This window comes from Lissotriton vulgaris, chromosome 7 (genome assembly GCF_964263255.1).
Source record: "Lissotriton vulgaris chromosome 7, aLisVul1.2, whole genome shotgun sequence".
NCBI lineage: Eukaryota > Metazoa > Chordata > Amphibia > Caudata > Salamandridae > Lissotriton > Lissotriton vulgaris.
The window spans coordinates 1,195,978,633-1,195,985,207 of NC_141695.1; positions in this window are offsets into that span (position 1 = coordinate 1,195,978,633).

The window sequence follows — 6,575 nt, forward strand, 5'->3', positions numbered from 1 at the left end:
AACACCACCGCCATGTGGTACTGCAACAAACAGGGCGGGGTGGGGTCGTGGACCCTCTGCCAGGAGGCTCTGCGCCTCTGGCAATGGCTGGAACATCAGGGCGTGACCCTGGTGGTTCAACACCTGGCAGGTTCTCTGAACGCCAGGGCGGACGAACTCAGCCGCCGGTGCATGATGGATCACGAATGGCGTCTGAACTCGGCCGTGGCACAAGGTCTCTTTCTGCAGTGGGGAGAGCCTTGGTTAGATCTATTCGCCACCGAAGAAAACGCGCAATGTCATCAGTTCTGCGCGTTGGAATTTCCAAGGCGGCACTCGCTCTGAGACTCTTTTCGTCGCGAGTGGAGTTGCGGTCTGTTGTACGCCTCTGCGCCTATACCACTTCTGCCCAGAGTGCTGAAGAAGATTAGGCGCGACCGGGCACAAGTCATCCTTGTGGCTCCGGACTGGGCACGAAGGTACTGGTATCCCGAGCTACTCAGTATGTCAGTCGATCCCCCGGTTCGTCTGCCTCTTCAGGAGGACCTTCTGTCGCAGCAGCAGGGGACGGTCCTCCACCCGAACCTGGCCAGTCTCCACCTCCATGCTTGGAGATTGAGCAGCGACAGTTGAGGCCATTTGACTTGCCTCCTGAAGTCTGTAACATTATTCTGGCAGCCAGGCGTCCCTCCACAAATTCGGTATATCCCTGCAGGTGGAACAGATTTTTGGCATGGTGCACAGCAAAGGCTGTGGATCCTCTCTCTGCCCCTCTTTCTGAGGTTCTTCTCTTTCTTCTTTCTCTTGCCCATCAGGGCTCTGCTCTGGGCACTATCAAGGGCTACCTTTCTGCTCTTTCAGCCTTTTTGAGGCTGCCTGATCAACCTTCTTTGTTCAAGTCCCCTATTGTCAATCGATTCTTGAAAGGCATCACACATATGTTCCCTCCTGTTCCCTTTGTGATGCCTCAGAGGGACTGAACTTGGTTCTTACTTTTCTGATGTGCGCTCCCTTCAAGCCACTTCACAACTGTCCTCTCCGCCTTCTTACTTTAAAGACTGCCTTCCTGGTAGCCATCACCTCTGCCAGGAGAGTGAGTGAGCTCCAGGCTCTATCCTGTAAACCTCCTTTCCTTTCGGTCCATCCAGACAAGGTTGTGTTGCGGACACGGTCCTCTTTCCTGCCCAAGGTAGTCACAGCCTTCCACATCGGGCAATCCATCACCTTGCCCACCTTCTTTCCGCCTCCGCATCCCTCGAGAGAGGAAGAGAGGCTCCACCGTCTGGACCCAAAACGTGCGCTCTCTTACTATCTCGATCGCACACGCCAGTTCCGGGTGGATGACCAACTCTTTGTTGGTTACGTGGGCGCCAAGAAGGGAAAGGCGGTACACAAGCGGACCATCTCGCGGTGGATCATCTTGTGTATCCAGGCGTGCTTCTCCTTGGCTAAGAAGGAACCCCCTGTTGGACTGAGGGCTCATTCCACTCGGGCCACGGCGACTACCACTTTCCTGGGCCGACGATTGCCCATGCAGGACATTTGCCAGGCAGCTACGTGGGCCTCGCTGCACACGTTTGCAAGACACTACTGCCTGGACAGTGAAGTCCGGAGGGATGGCTTCTTTGGCCGTTCTGCCCTCCAGGACTTTCTGGTGTGATTATTGGTTCGCAGACCCACCACCGGGGTTGGTATTGCTGGGGTATCTATTCTAAGGTAAGGAATCTATCACTAACGTCTCTCTTTCAGATGCACAAGTTACTACTTGTGTAACAATATATCTGTAAGAGACATTAGTTAGTGATAGATTCCTTACCGACCCACCCATCCTCCCCGTTCTGCGAACCGATATCTAGGGTTAAGGTCATCCCCTTTCAGGGCCCTAGTTTCAAGGCACCAGTGTTGGTTTTTAGCATAGCTCTGCGTTTCTGGCGCGGAAAAGCTGTGTCTAAGATCTGACGTCAGCATGCGGAGGCGGCGTCTAAGTACTCCGACGACGTCATCACGGCGCCGACGACGGACGCGGAGCCGCAGACAACGCCTACCGATGCGCAAGGGTACTGCTACGCAAAAATTTCCGGATCCAGTCTGACGACTGGGGATATTCTAAGGTAAGGAATCTATCACTAACTAATGTTTCTTACAGATATATCGTTACACAAGTAGTAACTTGTGCATTATGCATGAGACAGCCAAGGACAGAGCGGGGGCCACTTTCCAGTACCAGTTGACCAGGAGTGACCATATGTGCAAGGGGAACTGTTGGGCAAATCGGGAAAATTTCTAGTGGATACTGGGGCAATGAATAGCTCAGTTGCCCATACACTGGTCCCAGGGGCTGCTCTGTCTGGCCAAAATAATGTATCAGTGGGATTCTCTGGAATACCGGTGGTAAGCCCTGTTTCTAAACCTTTGCCTTTCACTGTAAACCCCATTTCTATACATACACCTTTTCTTTTAACTTCGAATTGTGGAGAAAATCTTTTGGGATTCGACATTTTGAAAAAATTACATGCACGGATTTATTGTTCCCCCGATGGTGTCTATTTGACAATGCAGAAACCACCCCCAAGTGCCGCCCAATATTTTGCTAAAAATGAGAGCCTTCCCCCTGAATTTTCTACGATTCCTCAGACACTGTGGGCTACGGGAGATACCGATGTTGGGTTGTTGAGAATAGCCCCTGTGTCAATAACTCTGAAACCTAATGTCCAGCTGCCCCACATTCCGCAGTATAAGATTTCACCAGAAGGTGTACAGGCCTTGTTGCATATTATTCGCGACCTTATTCAGAAGGGGGTGGTGGAAGAGACAGCTGCTAATGTTTGTAACAGTCCAATTTTACCGATTTTGAAGAAAACGCCGACTGATGGTGCCCCAGACTATAAAAATACATATCTTTTTGTGATTGACCTTCGAGAGGTCAACAAAATTGTGGTCCCACAATATCCGGTGGTACCTGATATAACTGCTATTCTGACAATGATTCCCCCCCACAGCTCAGTATTTTTCAATAATAGATTTAAAGAATGCCTTCTTTAGCATTCCGATTCATCCTGATAGCAGACATATCTTCGGATTCTCATTAGCTGGCCGAAGCTTTAGATTTACACGCGCCCCTCAAGGCTATACAGAGAGTCCTAGCATTTATAGCCAAGCCTTGAAGGCAGTCCTTGATGAATTAATTTTGCCAGCGGGGAACACAATCATCCGGTATGTGGATGATATTTTGGTGGCCTCCGACACTCAGGAAGGCTGCAAGGAGGCCACGGTTTAATTATTACACCATTTGGCTGAAAAAGGTAATCAAGTATCCCTTTCTAAATTCCAGTATTGTCGACAGGAAGTGACCTACCTTGGCCACTTACTGTCGAAAGCGGGGAGGAGATTGACTCCAGAGCGAATATCTGTAATAACTAACATGTCTGTCCCTCGTACTCAACGTGATGTTCGTGCTTTTCTTGGCATAACCTCTTACTGTCGCCAGTGGATTACTAACTATTCACTTCTCTCTAAACCCTTGTTACATTTGACAACCAAAGATGTGCATGGACCCTTACCCTGGACGGATGAATGTCAAGAAGCCTTTGATTCTCTAAAGTCTGCTCTTTGTTCTGCACCTGTCTTGGGTACTCCAGAGTACCGGAAGCCTTTTTCACTTTATGTACACGAGGTGGACGGTTGTTCACTTTCAGTGTTAACACAGGATTTCGGTGGAAAACAGAGACCCTGTGCATTCTTTTCATCAGTCTTGGATATTGTTGCACGAGCCCTCCCGAGTTGCCTGAGGGCCACGGCTGCAGTAGCGGTGGCCATCCGGCAATCAGAGGGAATAGTTTTGAATACAGACCTCACAGTCATGGTACCGCATGCTGTGGATATCCTTTTGAACAGAACTAAGACCCAGCACCTTACGAGTGCTAGATTGACAGGGTACGAGCTGACCTTGTTTGCACCCCATATCACGATTAAAAGATGTGCCACTTTGAACCCAGCCACATTACTACCCCTCCCTTCAAATGATGAAAAGGACGATGTCCATGACTGTATATTTAGAACAGAAGAAGAAATGAAGGGTTGTCTAGATCTTACTGACAACCCTTTATCTGAACCTCAACGGGAGTTGTATGTGGATGGCTCTTGTTTTAAGTTACCAGATGGCACTGCGACAGCTGCTTATGCTATCACAACATTAAAAACTGTGGTGGAGACCGCAAGGCTTTTTCATCACTCAGCCCAGGCAGCAGAACTAATAGCCTTGTTAAAAGCATGCGAATGAAGTGAAGGACTGAGGGTGAACATTTTCACGGACAGCCAGTACACTTTCGGCATGGCCCATAGTTTTGGGAGGCTGTGGAGGGAGAGGGGTTTCTTTACTACACATGGCCAGAAAATTCAACATGGCCCCTTAATTGATCAACTGTTAATTGCCTTGACACTACCAGAGAAAGTGGCCATTATCAAGTGCAGCGCCCATAAAAAAGTTGTTGATTCCACTGGAAAGGGAAACGCCTTTGCTGATTCAGTAGCGAAAGAAACAGCCCAGACTAGAATGAACCCCATGTTCCCTAGCACATCGGCCCGGTGGGTAGCAGAAACATCCCTGTTTGACAATACTATTGAAAGTGTGAGAGAACTACAGAAGGAAGCAACAATAGATGAAGTACAGAGATGGGAACAGGAAGTAGGAAAACTAGACAAAAATGATTGTTGGATAGACTTATCTGAGAAGCATCAATGGTTACTGCCCAATGCATTAGTATATGCAGTAGTGACAATGGCCCATGGTCCAGCCCACATAGGCGCGAATGGTATTTGTGCCGTGTTGGATCCAGTATGGAACAACCCAAACATTGCCAAAACTGCAGCACATATAGTGAGATATTGCCCGGTGTGTTTACGCCATAATCCAGGAGGTGGAGAATCTGTTTTGAGTGGAAATTTTGCCCCACCATCCTTGCCTTTTGAGGTAATACAAATTGATTACATCCAGATAGAAAGCGTAAATAATTTAAAATATGTACTAGTGGTGGTATGTGCTTTTAGCAAATGGGTTGAAGCCTACCCTACTAAAGAAGCTACTGCAGTTGCAACTGCTAAAGCCCTGGTTAAAGAGTACTTGCCCCGATATTGCTTGCCTTGTGTCATTTGGTCCGACAATGGGCCTCATTTTAATGCTGAGCTAGTACAGAGTGTTTGTAAAGGATTACAGATAAGACAGAAGTTCCATGCCGCCAGACACCCCGTCGGCTGGACTAGTTGAAAAATATAATGGCACCCTGAAATAAAAAATGGCTAAAATCTGTGAGAGTACTAGATTAAACTGGCCTGATGCACTCCCATTGGCACTACTGTCTCTAAGAACAACTCCTCACACTAGAACTGGATTGTCTCCTTATGAGGTCAGCTTTGGCAGACCTGCCAAAGTGTGGGGAGTCCCTAGACCCCGATCCTTTAGGGATATTGATTACCCTTTGATGACAGACTACCTGTACGCCTTGACTAAAGATTTACGTTCTATTCATCAACAGGTATCGGACACATTGCAGCCACTACCGGAGGGTCCTGGACATCGGTTGGAACCTGGCCAGTGGGTACTGGTGAAGAACTACCAACGGAAATAGAGTTTGGAGCCCAGGTGGTCAGAACCTTATCACATCCTCCTGGTAACGAGAACGGCGATGAAAGTGTATGGAAGAAAGCACCGGATCCACGTCAGTCATCTAAAACGCCTGCCGTTGCCTTTGCCGTTTGATCTGCAAAATTGAAAAGGAATTTCGAGCCAGGAAGGAGAGCCGATTCAAAGCTTTGTGCCTTTTTCAGACGCCCAGGAAGTAGGGCAACCGAGTGAGGTGTTGCCCACCGTTGGAAGCGAGACAGCTCAATCAACGGAGGCTGTCATTTCCAAGGCACCACAAGTTTTGAACGCGTCAGATGCCCTCGCAGCAAAATGGTTTCCTGACCAGGAGCAACCTGGCCGTTGTAAATACGACCTGCGACCCCGAAAATAGCGCAGTACCCCAGTTTCCAATGGTAGGAGATAGACAGAGACTTGAATTAAGGAACATCGGATAGAATTACTGAGGTACTGAGCGAGATACTGGACTGAACCCGTTGAGAGCTTGGAACATTGTGATTAAATAGCTCTGTTCAGAAAGAAAGATTGAGTTAAGGGCCGCGGCCGTACTACTGGAATATAAAGGTCTGTTTTATTTTTTATTTTTTTATAAATCTTTTTATTATTTTAAAAAACAAGAAAAAGGGAATAGACATATCCGGTGCCATACGTACATATGTTGATAATAGGGTGAGCAGGAGCGATAGCAGGATAGACGTGGAGCAACAGAAGAATCCCTGAGAGGCCCGCGCTAATGAATACGAAATAAGACTTGCAACATTACAATCGATAAACAGTTTAAATGCGGACCCTCAAGACCCTCCCACCCATAAAATCAAAACCGCAGAAGAATCATGGCAACCAGACACTAGAGTTTAAGAAATAAAATCAGGATATTTCGCCAATATTACTAGTAAAGGAAAAACTAAAAAGAGATTGAAATAAAGGAAAACCATATGAGCGATAACAAAAAGAAAAC